General features: G+C 38.1%; 1 protein-coding gene across 1 annotated transcript in view; it reads left to right on the forward strand.

The window, feature by feature from the left end:
• SCHIP1 (schwannomin interacting protein 1) overlaps positions 1-17,792 on the forward strand; it is a 188,206-nt gene that overhangs the window by 70,456 nt on the left and 99,958 nt on the right. The window lies entirely within an intron of this gene.

The following is a 17,792-nucleotide window of genomic DNA, read 5'->3' on the forward strand; positions in this document are numbered from 1 at the left end:
CCTTGAGTATTTACTAAATAAAAGGCATGGTCAGACAGAATTCTCAGGGAGACCCTCTTGTTGAGTCATGAGGTTCAGAAAGGCCCCCTTATATTCTAAACTCTTTCTCAGAGAGAAGTTTAGGTGCAGCTGGATTCAGGCTTAGTCCCAAACTTGTTCAACAGTTCATGTCTAAAGGATTGTACATGTACAATCAATTCTTTGTACTGCTTAGCTAAGATTTCAAAGTTAAACATGCTATCAATCACTAAGAATCTGTTGCAGCAAGGAGCCTCTCAACCTTAAGGAGTAACTTTGAGACGTTTCTGTCTAAGGGAGATCTTGGCATGCAGGCCACTGCCATGCAAGAAAGCTCCACAGGCCCTGGGCTGTCCACTAGTTATGGAGTGAGATCACTTGTGCAGAGTTATGGGAAATAAAGGTCAGATTGGTGGGGGGAGAGCACACTGCCACATCTTGTATTTAAAAGCTACACCTAAAAGGAAGCAGAGTGTTGGGGAATGCTATATCTTTTCTATAAGGCTGGCTTTATGGATCTGTGAACAGCAAAGGAGAAAGGGAGCCATTTGATAAATATTTATAATATGATTTCTATATAATGTAAAAATGAAAATCTCCACTTGCTCTTGAATAACATAGATGGAAGCATTGTTAAAGTTGAGAGAGAAAAATCCAGCATTGAGATTAAAAGGGTTTAATTAGAAGTCAAATATTTCATGATTTTGAGAGAAACGTGGTGTGTTAACACTGGTGTGGGCTATAAGATAATATTTGAAATTAAGTAAACATGGAAACAAATGTTACTTTCAGTCCCTTTAATTTTCTTCAGATAATTTCAGCTCGAAATGTAATCAGAGAATACACAATGCTTCTGGCTTAATATGACATTCATCTTCTGAATGGAGATTTTATGTAGAAATAGTTCTTGCGGTGAATTTGTGTATTTTGTGGTAAATTTGTGTATATGTCTGTACATACACATAATAATCCGGAATGACTATGCATATTTAACTCTCTTGAAACTAGTTTCCCATGGGGCTATTTAATGCTGGGATACAAAAGGGCAATCTCAATTTATTTCTTCTGGTGATAGAAGAATGCCAAGAAATTTCTTTTTCTTTGAGTTGTGTATGTTGAAAGCTGACTATCGATGTGATTAGTCAAATTGACACATTACAGTTTATTAACAGCAAAATTATCCAGTTGAAAGCAAAATGTCTAATGGAATGTTTCTGAACTGTGCTTCTGCAGGAATATTTGGCGGGGAGATGCTGTTTGAGACAATTCAAAATGGTTTGGTTGTACTTCTGGAATGGGGGCTAACTTTGGTGTTATGACTCATAATAGGATTACCCTGTTTGGTACTGATGACAGTCTGAAAACCAGTACATTTGTTTTAGAATAGTGTGTGTCAGTGACAGCTTGAGAGTTGGGCATGGATGAAGAGGGAATACAGCAGAGCACACACTAATCCTGGTTCCTAGGATGTGTTGGGGAAGAACAGGCATTGACAAATTCAAAATATAGAGAACTGTCAGCATCATCTCTCCCCACGCGTGGGGACGGTGCAGCAGAAGGCAGAGGTCAGAGAGGCAAATATACAGAGACAAATATTTGAGCAGTGTGGAAAATGCGAATGACTTTTGAATAGGCAAGAGAGGAAAAACCAAAAGTGAGCAGAGGTTGTGTTTTGCTCTGACCTGGCAGCATCTTGCAGGTAACATATCTATCTATCCCTACCACCCGCTTGGCCACAACTGCTTTACTCATCTAATGCACAGCTCCAAGACAGAATCTGTAACAGTATTCCTGCAGTGCTAAATACAAATTACTACAGAGAAGATAAGATTGCAGAATTCTTTTTCCTCCCAGCAACTGCTGTTGCCATTTGATTTTTCCATCTGTCAGTTTTGTGGGAAAGATACATGGAGGTATGTCTCCAACACTAGAATATTTGAGACAGGGAGATTTCCAGCCACAGGTTTTCCTTGACGCAATTAACTTCACTCACCAGAATTAATTATATTCTGATGTTAATAAAATAGAGGAAAAAATGTAAGAAGTTGAAGTAACAGACAATACACTCATGATTAGTAGGACCAGAAGGAATTTAACATATAAAATCCATGCAATAGAAACTCATTAGTATGTAGGGAAAACCCTATGGAAACAGCCAGAGCCAGATCGATTAAATTATATTAGTGGTTATATTGACACTGAAATGTGGCAGCATCGCTTTAATGGTGTCTATTACAGAACAGTGTATCTTTCCAAGTATATCCAGTTTATATCCTCCCAAAGTAGAAAGTATTTATTTCTGCTCATAAAATTTTTTTTTCAGATTAAATATACTGGCAAAGTCTATTTTTACCTGAATAAATTCTATTTTAGCTATTTCCCTTACTGCTATGAATTTAAGCAACCAAATAGCAAACATTGTCTTGGTCTTCATGACATTCTAAATCTATTATTTCAGTAACTACATCTTTTTGAGCTTCTGCATATGAAATGACTTCTTAGGGTCAGCTAAAGTTCATTATAAAGATGTATATGACATTCAAGGAGAGGAGGGAGAATGCGCTGTTCTTCCAAAGGAACACATTTAAGGTAAAACCCCCTGTTTTCTTAGGCAATTTCTCTCAAAGTAGTGAATTATCTCACGTTGAGGGAAAAAAAAAACCACAAAACCAGCAGAACCAAAGGCATTATAATTTTAGAAAAAAGCCCAAAGTGGAGCAGCAGAGAAATACCTCATTGTTATTGATTCATTTCCCACCCGCTCTGCGCATCACAGAGGTGAGCCCAGACTGCACAGGCATTGCTTTTGGAAAGGAAGGTTTGGCAGCTCTGCTGTTGCCCAACAACCTTTGGAGAGGTCTTAAAGCCCAACCTTTTGAAGAGGTCTTAATTTTAACATCAAGTTGATACATTAACTTTCCATACAGGAAATATCAAGTCTTAGTCACAACTTGAATTTGTTAAGTTTAAATTACCTTTTGGTTGATTGACCTCTAAATCTTATCTGTTCATTTTAACTTTGGTCAAATTCCAAGAACAAATTAGTTTATAAAGTCGGTTTGATCCAAACTGTCTGTCAGTTTTTCTGTTAAAAATGATCATATATTATTTGTCTGTGCCACTAATGTGCAGGAGAGTATCATTTACAAAATGAGTTCTTCAACAGCTGGGTGCTAATAGTAATAGTTTTGTGAGAGGATCATTACCAGAGGTATTATCTTTTTTACCTAAATAGATTAAGACACAATTTTCTAATGTATTTAGTCATTGTTTTGTTTGAGAAGTGATATTGTGGATATTGGAGATGTTATTATCACTTCATTTCCCACATTGGGTAACATTTGTCATTCTTTCACCTCTGTACTATGCATATGATGCAGCTTCCCAATGTGGAAACAGGGGTGGTTCCTAAGGGATGGGGTAGTCCTTTGGGAATTGGCCATGTGGAGGGGAAAGCAGATGGGGGAATTCTCTGTCTTGAAATAATGGAAAGAAATTAACTCTGTGTAACTGAAGAAGTAATGTTCCCAATGATCTCATTTGTTTGGACCATGTAAACTCATGTGTCTTTCTAGTCATGGATTCTTGGGTGGGTTTAACTTAATTAATGTTACAGCCTGGAGTTCATGGGATTTCTTTAAAAGTATGGGTGAGGTGGCAGCCAGCAACATCGCACTATCCAGAGACAGCACTTTTAAAATTTATTAATGGAATTCATTACTGTTTTAGTAAGCTTTTGGGACATTTTTTTGATTTGTTGCATTGGTGTGACTCTTCCAGGACTTCAATAAAAAGAACAACACAGGACATAGAAAATAACCTTTTCTTGTATTTGAAATCTTTTGGAGCATGTCTTAATAACTTTTATCCTAATGGATGGAGATTCATATGTTGTATTTATTTAGGTCTTCATATTTTCTTGAAACCTCTTCTCTGATATAAGTTGTTTTTTTTAGCAAGGCCATTCTGCTTTATCAAAGGCCTTCAAGAGATCTAAATATAACAGTGGACCTATAAGGATGTTGGGGAGGGACTCTTCATTAAGGACTGTAGTGATAGGACAAGCGGTAACAGGTTAAAACTTAAACGGGGGGAAGTTTAAATCGGATATAAGGAGGAAGTTCTTTCCTGTGGGGGTGGTGAGGCACTGGAATGGGTTTCCCAAAGAAGTTGTGAATGCTTCATCCCTGGTGGTGTTTAAGGCCAGGTTGGACAGAGCCTTGGGTGGCATGGTTTAGTGTGAGGTGTCCCTGCCCATGGCAGGGGGGTTGGAACTAGATGATCTTAAGGTCATTTCCAACCCTAACTATTCCATGATTCTATAAACTTCAGGGTTTATTCTTTATTATGAATTACATCTATTTTTTCTTTGATTGAATGACTTATTATCTGAAAATATTTTCATATCTAGAGGGGGTTTGAGCCTGCCAAAGAACATAATTTCTTATAGTTGTGTGCACGTATATGTATATATTACATTTTACATATTGCATTATATATTATATTCATTTTTGTGTAAACCATGACTGCAGTAGGAACAGGTTCCAGTTGGGTTCTTCTTTTCTTTTTTCACTTTGCAGGGGTAACCACACTTCTTTCACAACTTTGTATGTCCTTGTTGTTTTTTTTCTGCTACCACCAATTGCTTTTCACTGTTTTCCTTTTATGTTTTTTCTATTGTGAGGCCTCAAACAGATGTTTACTGAGCGAGGAGTGAGAGCAGATTATACTAGAGAGATCAAAAATTTAAAAAAAAAAATCCCTTCTTTTCCACTTCTGTGACTCCTTCTCCCTTGCCTCCAAAGTATCAGCCATTATAAGTCTCTTCCACTTGATGTCCTGAAACTTCCACTGTCCTACCCATGTAACAGTAAATGTTGAAGGGGTATCTCATTTCTTTGTTCTCATCTTATGCTCTTTTACACAGAAATATTTTGTTTAGTACTGCCAGGCTACCTAAAATCACACTTAGACCGATGGCACAAACTCCAGTTGTTTCGTCCCTGAGGAGCTGAGCTGTGCCCAGAGCTTTGCCAGCGTACCAGTTGCGTTTTTATCCCCCCTGACTGTGGCTTGAACTTTTCTTCAGCTGCGGTTTCTGAAATTTTGGAGTTTATTTTGCCCATTCAGGATGGTTCTATCCTGTTTAAAGTCTTACTCTGTTGCTTGTTTCCTATCCCATTTGCAGAGAGCTCTCCTGCTTGCTGAGCCAGCTGTGCAGCTCACAGCCCACCTGCTTGTGAGACAGCCTTAGTCAGGGCATGCCTGGCTTTTCCTCATTGTCCCTTCTTTGGGGACATTTAATTAAACATTTTTCCTCCCATTGGACAGGGAAATTTTTGGGTGGAGCAAAAACAAAGAGGGTCTGAGCAGTTAACATCAGGAAATACATAGAGGGTATCAAAAGAGCCATAGGTGAACAGAAGAATATTGATGTAGTATATTCCATTTGACATTTTACTGCTGTGTCTAATAATGGCTTCTTCACTCATGTGCAACAGTCATGTTGCTTCATTATTTTGAAATTTAGAAGCTTTTGTTTTTCAAACTAAAACTCATGTTTCCAGTTCCTCATTATGGTGCTGGTTTAATTGCATTACTCGTCTCATTGTGAGATTGAATATGGCCATTCAGCTGGAGAAATGCTGCTAGAATAATGTAAATGGCCAAGTTTTGGTCTTTCCAAGGTATTTAAAATTCTATTGCTGCTCCCATAAGCCACAGACAGTGGATTATTTTTCATGGACAGACAGCACATCCTTCTCTTGGGGGTTTTATGGACAGACTGTATAAAATGATAACGCAATGAATGGGGCACCTGCCATACTCCATCAGCTGCCTAAATCAGCTGTTTCAGACAGAAATTCAATACAGTAGAATATGTTTCAAATAGATTTTCAGGTACAAAGTATAACAAGGAATTTCAGGAGTATTTTACACCAAGATTGCTTTAAAGATATTTATGTTGGTTCAATAAAGGTGTAGTTAAGATACTTTCAAAATAATAAAATTACTTTGGTACCCTGAGAAGCTAAGAAGAGTGTTATATTATTATTATATTTGATTGTGATAGTGTTGAGAATTCTTAGATGTTGTACTGTCTATTGGATAAAATACTACCAGTTTAGTAAGGAACAAAAAGAACTTCTTGTTCTGAAGAACAGTTCAGGGATGGAAAGGAAGAGAATGTTGTGCAGGAACAAAATCCTTCCTGATAACTTTATTTTTATGCAGACTAAGTGCAATGATGAAATATAAATATATCAGCATGTCATAATATTTTACCTGCTAAATTCATGGTACTTATGAACACCACAGTGCTGTTTACCCCAACCTGTAAAAACCTTCTGCACATATTCCTGAGCAGCCCAAGATGCTTGCGAACTATTCTCTTGTGAGACATTTATTATGCCTCTTGTGTTTAATTTTACAAACCTGGAATGAAAATCCCAAGATTAAATCTTGAAGCCTATTTCAGAAACAGACTTCCTGCCTCGAAGGAAATTGAAATGCACTGTGGAAGTGCTATGGAGAACTCAGTGGTTCTAATCCAGAGTTGTACGCATTGTCATGCAAAACAGTTAAAATTATGACCATGGCTTCTCTACCAAAGACTTTCAAAATGCTGTAGATAGCAATACTGGAAATCCTGGTGTGGCTTCTTGCCCATCTGTTGTCCATTTTGATGTTTCTCTTCCTCATGGTAAGATATTTTCTAGATTTTCTTCGGAAATACTTTTGAAATCAACATCATGGGGTGGAGTTGTTGTTGGGCAGCTCTGGACATCTATCTGCCCTTTCCCATTTCTGAGCTTTCTGAATCTCTTGATTGAGATTTAAATCTTCTCTAAGCCTGGTAAGAATCAATGAGGCTCAGAAGAGCTTAGATTTTTGCAAGTACAAATCCCAGTTTGTGATTTCCATTTCTGTGTTTGCATCCAGTAGGTTTAATCCTGATATACTTAGTTGTTAAGTGAATCTGCAGGAACTCCTTTATTCTCTACTAATGAAGCAGATCCTTTGCTGATCCTTAACCGAAATGAGAGGGAACTGGACAACTGGTACTTCATCCATGAATTGTTACCTTTCAGAAGAGACTCTTTCTCCCTCCTGGAGAAGGCTTTATAAGGGCACTGATCTGCAAATATGAGCCTGAATTATCACACTATACATCCCCAAACCCAACTTGATGCTGTAAAAATAGCCCAAAGTTTGCTAACTCAGTTTTCAGGAGGAAGTTTAGTTATCCAGAAAATTAAGAATATTCACATTTTTTCAATGAAGAGATATTTTAGTTTTAAGTGTTCTTACTTAGTTTCCCTCCAAGCATAAGCGTAGACTTTTGCTCCCAAACACTGCATGTGGTATAGATGTCCTTTCAACTGGCTTGTCTTTGGCTGTATATTTCTGCCATGCCCCTTTTTTAGGCCTGACTCTCCCAAACAGAAAGGCATTATTTTAAGCATTAGAGGGCATGCATTGCATAAGACTCTGTATAATCATGTCAAAGAAATTACGAGGCTGTTACTGAATCCCTCTTACTAAAAGAATGGCAGTGCCTCTGGCTCTCGATGAATATATTTTCCAGCATCACTGAAGGGCATTATTTGGGTCTTCTACAGCACCACTGTCATTTGTCTGAGGCCGTTGCCATACAGCGTAACTCTTGTGTGCTTGAATGGTTGATGTCAACAATGTAAAAGGCCCTGAGAATTTGTGGAATCTCTTTCTGGACGCAGTCTAAATAATGCCTTATTGGATCAGTGTGAATATAAAGCAGTATTAATGGAGAGGTAGCGTTGTAGAAAGCACTCGCTTAAAACATGCCACAATGAATGACATCTGGACAGGTTTATTTCAGCCTGTGTGTCTTAGTTTATTCTCAAACTGTAGCTCTTCAAAGAGGTTTGTTTTTTTTTAATAATTATTTTGTGCAAGTCTAAACTTTGTATATGGTTGAGTTACAAGTAATGTTTATCATAACCTAATGATGTTCTTTTTTTCCTTAGGACTATAAAGGAACTTGCATATAAATTTGATGATATAGATGGTGTTTCACCCTTTGGAAGGTGTACTTCAGTGTGTCCCCTAGCCACTGAGCAGCAAAATTGATATTTCTAATTCCCGCAGTGGTTTTGCTGCAGTGCTGTTGATTGGGTTTTCTGGATTGATAATTGTCTAAAAGTGACCCCTTACCATGTTGGCTTTTTTGCTCCTCCTGTATGTTTTGAACATATGCTGTCCCCAGGTGTCCCAGACAGCCATGCAATTCTGAGTTCAGTCACTTGGTGTGAATCAGGGCACCCATCAGGGAGCTGGGGAGGGTGTCACAGGGTGTTTTTTATTTACTTGGTTAAATAACAGCTTGTGCCTCAGGTAAGTTTAATTTCTGTTGAAGTTCATTTAAAACATGAAAAGTGCAAAGTTTGCATGAACAAAATGTTTGCCTATTCCATATAACCTGCACAGGCATGTAAAGCACAATTTTATTTTTTTTTTTTTTGCATTTCCTTCTTCCTTTTCCTCAAAAGTTGACACCTGATCATGGAAAGGATTACAGAAATGTGCATGTTTAAATAAAAAGAATATATGCTTTGCATTAAAATTCCTCATTTCTGCAACTGAAACACACGACCTTTTTGCTGAAATAAGCTCTAAACAGAACTGGTGTGAATAACATTCCCAGATGGTGAACTGAAAAGGAAAAATAACATGCCTAAGTTATTTACCTTGGTTTAATGTAGGTTTCATCTCCATTGTTTCAAACATCATACCCATATCACTATTGGGTTAAAGAGTTATTACAGAGTATAATATGGTAGTATCTTTCACAAATTATTTGAATAGACTATGGTGCAAACAGAGCTATGCAGTCTTCTCCATATGAAGTGTTGGGTCAAGACTTTGACTACTTAAATGCCTGGAGCACCCTCTCCTTTCAGTGATACCTCTTTATAAACTGATTTATCACGTGTGGAGGAGGATTTCACAGATGTATTTAAATCTGTGTGAAAGCTATGGTGACAAATGGGCATCTAATGCATACTGCTCTCCTCGCCCACTGACTCAGGTAGCCATCTCCCTGTTAGCCTATCATAGTCCAGATGCACAATTTAGCTCAGTATTCAACTTTAATTCTCAGCTTGATTAAAGATCTTATCCTTAGTCCCATTTATTTTCTTTCTCAGTTTTACTCTGTTTTCTTGTAACTGCATGATAACTTTCTTCTCTGTGGCCCAAGATCAGGAAGAATGCTGGAAATACAGTGTTTAAAGTCTAATTCTTTGAGAACAGGTAATGCCAGGTTAAATGTTAACTTGCAAAGATGTAGCTAGGAAAAATTAGGGCTAATTCCATAGATCGAGTACCAGCAGGAAAAATGATGCTGTGCTCCAATTTACTCCAATTATTTGGTGATCCTAAAGCTGCAAATGGAGGTAGAACTGAGCACACAACCTACAGTGAAGAGGAGCACCTTGTTGAAGCTCTGTTCAATGATTTCTTACTGGTTTTAAACCAAAGAATCTTATAAATTTAAAAATCTACCTAGTCATTTCTGTGAAAGACAGAGTAGGGAGTGTTTTTCTGAAACTATTCTGAAATAGCTGCAAAAGAGGGAATTTGTTTGCAATAGCAGGGTTCCTTGGTTTATACAATTGTGAAGAAGTTATCTATTTGGAAATAATGTAAAGTGTTTATGTTCATAATTTTTCTTTATTGCAGAAATATTTTATGCAAATATTCAGGGTAGGAAGATGTTGCCAGATGGAAATGCAATGGTTGTGGAATTTTTTCTGGCACTTTTGACAGAATATATAATACTGAATGGCTTTATGCTAATGCTTTGCACTGGAATTCGTATTTTACAGCTACTTTGAAATGCAAATTAAAAAAGGATTTGAAACTGAAAACCTTGCTCTCTAAGAAATACAGTAGCATGCAAAGAGGTATTTAGCTATGTTAGCTCCCAAGTATTGCCATGGCTGGTTTGTAAGAGGATGACCTTTACACTATGAAATGGGGGCTGAGAATCTTAAAATGCTGCCTCTCCTGTTGGGACTTCCTGATTTGTCAGGCAAGTGCCATTGAATCGAATTACTTGAAAAAAAGTAATTTGTTTCCAATGGAGTGGGTGAATTATTAAGGCTTCAAGGGTCATTGTATAAACCATGGAATTAATGTCCTGGGCAGTTAGGAATGACCTGATAAACTACCTCCATGGGTCTACTTGAAGCAACCCAGCAGATAGGATTGGGATCTCAGATACCAACTAAACTTTCGTATAATATTGCATTGGCAAATATCAAGATATCAGAGAATCTAATTTCCTCTTACTTACATCTCTCATGAGTTACTGCTAGGGTAAAGTTTTATTGATAGTCACAGAAAGAAAAAACAACTGCAGGAAAGCTAAAAGGCAGCACCACTTTACCCAATCAGAGCTCACTCCCATTCCTGCATATTTTCATTCTCCTTCACCACTTGTAAAATACTAACGTGTTCAGATCTGGTTTAGGATTATTTACAGCCTACATAAAAACTTCTTGGGAGTTTCTGCAGTGACTGCAGATGGTTCCCACATAACCTCATGGTCCTTAATCTTGCACAGTTCTCAGGTCCAGGGTTACCAGAGCAGCTAAGGGATTTGTAGCCTCTCCAGCAGTCATGGTATCCTGACCCCCTGCTGTAGCACTACCACCATCATTTCTGGCACTAGAATAAGCTTAAATCCCCAGTGTTTAAAAAAAAATAAAATTATTAAATCGAAAAAGTGGAAGTCTACACATAGCACCCAGCAGAGCAGGGTGGAAGTCTGATGGGTGCTAAAGGTTATCCAAGACTTGGTTGTTTTGGACTCGCATTCAGCCACTGCAATAAATTGCAATTCATAATCTGTTAATATAGGGAAAAATCATGGGTTGCGTTCTTAGTTTAATTTACAAAACATGTGTTTCACTGGTGTGTGCATGATTTGCGGTTCAGTATGATGCAGTCAATTAATTCACCACCAATAAGCATGCCAAATTAAGAGCTGACAGAAATGAAAGTATATAAAAGTGAAAGGAGCCATTTAATATCCACTCTTATTACAGCAGAGACTTCCCAATTAGGTCTTGAAAATTGTTTTGCTAGAGCTAAAGTTGTGATCTTCATGGGCCAGACACAGAATTGGTACAAATTGCTTAGACATAGAAACATGATATATGAAAATATATGTTCTGTGTTTGTTTTTTTCTTAGGAGTCTTAAGAGTGGAAAAAGCTGAAGTCACATTTCAGTTGGCTCATTGAAAATAATTTTTTTTGTGGAACATAACTAGCATATTTTTGCCAATCTGGAGGGGGGAGGAGTGAGTGGAAAGGAAGCTGGTTTAAAGACTCAACAGCTACCTGCAGACACAGAACTCGTGGAATACTCACAGCATCCCTAGTTGCTGAATCAGTAGTAGTTATTTTCCACACTCGGTCTTACCACATAGTCATATTTTTTAAGTAGCTCAAATCTAAATGAAGGAAAACACTCATTTGTCATTTCATGAGGTCATTTCAACTCATTTTTCATAGCAAAACCGTTATTTTACACATCTGATCAACCTCAGCTAATCAGGGACAACTCATGCTTCATCCAACATATTTGAGGTAAATTAAGAATCACCATCTGGCAGAAAGATTCCCTTAAAATTGTTCTCCCTTTTAAATTGAAATACAGTTTAATTAAAACCTAACATGTCAAGAAGTATTGTGCATCAATTATTTTGGTGACAACAATTTCCAGTTTTGGGGGGACATAGGCACCAGAAAAGGATCTCTGCCTTTTCACTGGGGTAATATTGTGTCAGCTTAGGACAAGCATGGAGATAGCATCTTACACTTCATTAGCATAATACGTAATATAATCAGTGACCATTTACCCAAACTAGGCAGAACATTAGGGATATTATTAATAAGAAATTCTACTTTAACGTTCTCCATATTGACCTCAAGATTGTGTGAGGCTAAAAGTGATGGGGGCAGATTCCCAGTTACTCAAACCAGCTTTCAAAGGGTGTAGCTGAATGGGGGCAAAAAATGTGCTTTGGACACAAATTATACAAAAGATCATAAACATTGTGCAATATTTGTAGCAAAAAAAAAGGTTTTTTTTTACATATTTCATTAATCATCCACATGCAGAGTGGCTGCTGCCCACACAAATAATAACTGTACGTGTAAAGTAGGCAGAGATAAATGTGTGTTCTGAAGTGCACAATTTTCAGAAAATTTATTCTCTTAGGTCTGACGCTTTGCAACAAACTGCCCAGCTCAGGCTGGCACAGGATGCTTCCCATCAGTTGCAGGGGAAGCACTGAAGTGTGTGCATCTGTTTTTATATACAGTAGAAATATACCCTCTCACTTACGTACAAATTATTCTTCAACAAGCTATAAAAGACTCATCCATATTTTAATGTGCATATGTTTTGTGACTGACACTCTTAGAGGGTCTAGGACATACCAAGGCTCATGTAATATCATTCTCTGAGCCAGACCAAAGCAGTACAAGTACTTTCAAACATGCCATTGTTCATCTTTACCTCAGCTGGGCAGTTGCTCATTTCCCAGGTTTGCTGGGTTATGGTCATCGCAGTATTAATTAATGATATACAGCCCAAAGCCAGGCCGAGGCCAATGGAATAGGGAGACTGCCCACTTGCTGTCAGAACAATATACGTTTTTAAGGCAAGTTTACAGCTTAGTTTAACAGTTCCCTTCGAGAAAATTTTAATATCCTCAGTTGTGAAGTAACAAGTTTATTTATTGGTGGTGGCACCAGAGTAATGAAATAAAATGACCTAGATATCATAGCCTTGAAGCAGATTTTTAACAGCTGGCAGTTGGGATTTATTCATTCATAAAATGCTGATTTATAGCTTTTGGGGGAAAAAAATATCCGAAAATATGAAAATCCAACTCATCCATGAAGTATCCTAGTGCAAACAACAGGTCTCCTGGTGAGGGAGAGAGGAATTAAGGTTGTTAAAAGCAAAGCTGTTATAGTTTAATGTTCATCACCATAGATGGCAAGGTTTGAATGTGGGGTTATAGGTATTCAAATGACTCTCAAGTCTCAGACACTTTCCCTGTTCTTCTTCTTGTACAAATAGTATTTATTGTTCCTATTTCAGGAGGGAAAGGTTAATAAAAAAACTGAGGAGCAATAATTCTAGAAATATTCTCTGTTTGAAAATACTTTCTATTTAATAACTTTGGACCTTCAAACACTTAACGAGAAATTCAACTTCATAACTTCTGGTTTGAAGGCATTTTATCGGTGTTAATTAAAAAAAAAATAAAAAAATTAATTGTATCCTGGAACAGTTATAGCTCTCTTCAGTTGTCCCTGTCTGCGGTTTAGAAGTATACCCAGCTATACCAGTTTAATCCCAGCTGCTAACTTCAAAAAATTATAGCTGTGACCAATACTGACATAAGGCTGGTCTAAGCTGGAGCTTAGACACTATGAAAGCCCTGTGAACAGCACTGATTGCATGGTAGCTTTGTGGCTGATGCCAATTGATAATTTTTAATATGGCCAAATGTTGTTTTTTCATAAAACTGTTGGACCACTCCTTTCTCCCATAAAATCCTGAAATACAGGGCATCAGTCAGTGGTATTACACACCAGTAACATCTCTGTAGCTGAGGAGGCTGATGAGATGACTCAGACAGCAGGAAATAGTTAAAACAGAGTGAGCAAAAAGCATTTGTCCTGTCATTTTTTACTCAAGAAAGTGATATTATGTGTTATCAGATTGCACTTTCTGAAGAACCTTGAAATTCGTTTGCCAGGTGCCAGCTTTGGAAACTTGGAAACTGCCTTTGGAGACAATTTCTCATCCAAAACCTGCCTCTCTCTTCCCTGCCTCCCTTAGGGCTCATCTTATCCTATACCTTTCCATAGGTATGTCTTCCCTCACCTACTCTCAGTTGCTAGAGAGTCAGTTTAGTAACCAAAATTAAAGTATGTAAGAGAAGCAGAAATTAATGAACGCATGGACTTCAGGGAGGTTGAGATTCTAATCTCCTCAAATACGCTCATTATTATGAAGGTTTTAACCTTTTCCTTGGCTTTTATACACAAAATTTTTAATTCTTTTAATTGTAATTGATCATTTCAAAATTGAAAGGTTTTGCGTTGTCTTTGGTACATAAGCATAAATTCATAAAGTCATAGTAGATGAAAAAAGCAAAATGTATGGCTGTGATGTCCTTTCAGTAAAAAGCTGAAATGTGTTCTGTAAATTGCTTCGAAAATTGCAAATCATGAAAACCTTTATAAAAGTGAGATTAAGGGAAATAGCACACAAGCAGAGGAGGTTTGAGTAATTCAGACAATAAAACTCTCTCATTATAGGCCAGGGAGCTGTAGTCAGGAGCATCAGCACTTGTCTGCTGCCCTCTCTCCTAGCAGAGGGATGCTCTGAGGTCCAGGTCTCTAAATGAGTTCCTGGAAGTGCTCTCCAGGAGCATCTACCTGGCTCTGTAATCTGGAGATCCTTCAGAGACACCTGATCTTTCCCAGTGACTAATAGCTAAACTTCCTACACTTCAGTAGCTAAAATAAATGATGTGAAAGCCTTGTGCAGTGCAGCTTGGTGGTTAGGACCAAGAAACCAGCATTGAAAATCATTATTAAATATTCCTTAGATGCATAAATCTAAAAAATCTGCATTTTGGAGACCAGCTAGTTTAGGAGATCAGCAGACTGGTGTGAAGATGGAGAAAGTGCAGTAAACCTCTCCTGATCCTAGCCAAGAAGCCTAGAAAAATGTTTCCACAGTGGTACTAAAATCTTAATAACCTGTCAAATGTGCTGCTCAGAAGACATTTGGAATGAAAAATAGCTCTAAGATTTCCAGCTGAACAATGCAGAGTTCATTATACATCCATCAAAAGCCAAAGTGAAAGTTAATTTACCTCAAGTCATGCTGCTGATGAAAGCCAGAGCCTAGTTTTTAATTTTAGAAGAGAAAACTGGTTTTCTAACTGCCTGCGGTTGTAAATAGAACAGTAGTGAAATCTGAGCATGGAAAGGTAAATCTGACTGTGAGGGGACGAATACTGGAAGGTGCTATTATACCTAAAGTGTCACCTGAACACAGACAGTGGGAAAAAATAAAAACTGTCCTGTGGACTACAAGCATGAAAAGCTGAAACCACTGACAGATGTAACTTGATAATTACACCACTCAGGTAAATTTTGTTATTATTTTTTTCAATGAACTGAGAAGGAAAAACCGCTCCTACAAAATACAGAACACCAAGACCACGCAGGAGAGAAACCAAACACCCAGAAGTCTACACTAATAAGAGAGTTCTGTAGCACACCAATAAACCTTGCAGCATCTTCCCAGCAGCACAAGTTCTGCAGAAAGTGGCCAAACTTCACCTTATTTATAACCTGATGAATCAACCCCTGGAGCTGCTGCTGGCATTCAGGAGAGCCTGGGCACCCATGCTGTTCGTGCTTTTGGTGTCCTTCAGCCTGTCAGACAAATCTGGGCTGTTCTCAAGGATTTGTCTCCAAAAAATAGGAAATCTCTGCCTTTTCCTAATGTTAAACTGACACAGGTGTTATCTCAAGCTTTGCATATTTACCCATCATCGTGGTGTTTGAAAGGCAACACCTTATTTGGGGGTGGAAACTGATGTGGTTACAAAAATATTCTTGATTTTCTCTGGGAGTGATGTGTTCATTTGCAACAGGGGCTTTTTAGCAGTTGTGCTCTTGAAGGAAAGATAAATTTTTGATCAAATTCAGTTTTAGTGAGAAAACTCAAGCTACAAGTAAACATGGCACTTTGGCTATCCCATTAAGAGCAGCCGCAGATCTTTGAATACTTCACTGCAAGAAGCCACAACGATAACTTTTGTGAAGGAAATCTTTAATAGGGGTGGTACAGACAAATTGATGACTTACTTTTTTTTTTAATTAAAAGCTGCTATTTCTAAAGTCTTTGGCAGACAACAAATTAGATGGGAACCTAGAACAGGAAAGAGTTATTACTCTTGTAACAGGAGCAGAAGCTGTTAATTAGGATGTGGATGCCAATTTAACAAAATGGAAGAAGCTTAAATTAAGGTGTTTCAACCAGATATGAAATGAGGAAATGTGAACTCTTGAGACTGTACAAAAAACCAATAACATCACCAAGGTCGTGCTTTCTCACAAACCCTCAGTTCCCAGGGTTTTTCTCCAGAACAACACAGGGATGGTCACCCCAAGGGGCACAACTGCCAGAGCCTCTTTGTACGCATGGGGGGCACCCAAAGGAAAAGGGTAAATTCCCAGAGTTGGATTTCTTCCTTTATTTCCACCTTTTACTCCCCAGCATCAGTTTCTCGTCCTGAGACTGTTAGTCTTTATTTGTACACATGGCATACAGAGATAGTTAAACACAAGTTCAGATCTCTTATTATGATTTTTGTAGGAAAAATGCAAATTAAGGGCTTGTGCTATGTATTGCATGTGAATGACAGAGCTTGTCTTTGGCTTGTTTTAATAATAAAGATACTGGAGCAAGTAGCAGATTTAGTTCCAGCTCACACAGTATTAGGTACAGTACATGCTATTTTCCAGAAGATAAACTACAGCTAGTGATGACTCATCCCTACTGTTGCAGTAATTACAGTTCAGCTGGGAAAGATGTAGCAGAATTTATTCAAGAATGTTTAGCCTGAAGGCATCTGACTGTTTAGAAAATGTGTGAAATGTTTTTTTCTTTGGGTAACTTTTTAGAAAGAAAGCTTGTTGTAGCTTAACTAATCTCAGCAGAATACCTAAAAAAGACAACCCCAACAACCAAACCCAGTTCCCAGGGTCCCCCAAACACTGCCCAAGATAGCCCAAGGGAATGGGGCACCATCCAGGTGTGCTTTGCCATGTATTTTGTTGTATGCTGGAGGAAAAAGAGGAGAAGGTTGACCCCACTTGTGCCACATGGTCTACAAGCATTTCCCACCTACCCATCCCAAAACCAGCTATTTTTGTTGATTTTTAGGGGGATTTGCTCTGACTACAGGCATGAGCAGCAGCCTCAGGTGGGCTTTTTGCCTATGTATTCCTGTTCCAATTAAGTATCTAATAGGTGTGATCAGGTGTCTAATACCTACCCCCATGTCTTACCCCCCGCCATGTTGTGTATTTTTGTACTGGATCCTTCCTATATCCTATACAAATTGGTGGACAACTACCCTACCTTTGCTTTTAAATAAAGCAAATTTTTCATTCAAATAATCTTATTTACACAATACATGGAACACAAAGCCTGGTCTCATTGGCCTCCAGACACTGGAAATCAGTGACAAAATGCATTAAAGCCTTCACTGGTATAGTTTACACATTTACAGCAGTGGCTGTGGTCTCCAGCAATAGAAAAGGCAATAAATGAAGTCTGTTAGGATTGTTCTTCTCATTATCATATGATTTTATAGCCTTTGGTATCTTAATCACCCATGCATAAAATTGACTGATACCACTTGTAATTACTGGAAATAACTAAACTTAATTGTTCTGACTGAGATTTAAAGCTTTATCTGCAATCCCAGTGTGAGATGTGAGACCACTGCTCAGTACAGCACTAACCCAGGCAAGATCCCAGTGAATGTGTGAGAGTGAGTGAGGAGGAAACACTTCTCACAGCAGTGAGATCTTGACTGCAGCACTGAGCCCATGCAGCTAGAAGAAGCAGCCAGAAAGAGCCTGCAAAGGTGCAAGGATGCTCATGCTGCTGCAG

Source organism: Pezoporus occidentalis, unplaced genomic scaffold (assembly GCF_034315485.1).
Source record: "Pezoporus occidentalis ecotype Australia unplaced genomic scaffold, CSIRO_AGI_Poc_V1 ctg8, whole genome shotgun sequence".
Classification (NCBI taxonomy): Eukaryota; Metazoa; Chordata; class Aves; order Psittaciformes; family Psittacidae; genus Pezoporus; species Pezoporus occidentalis.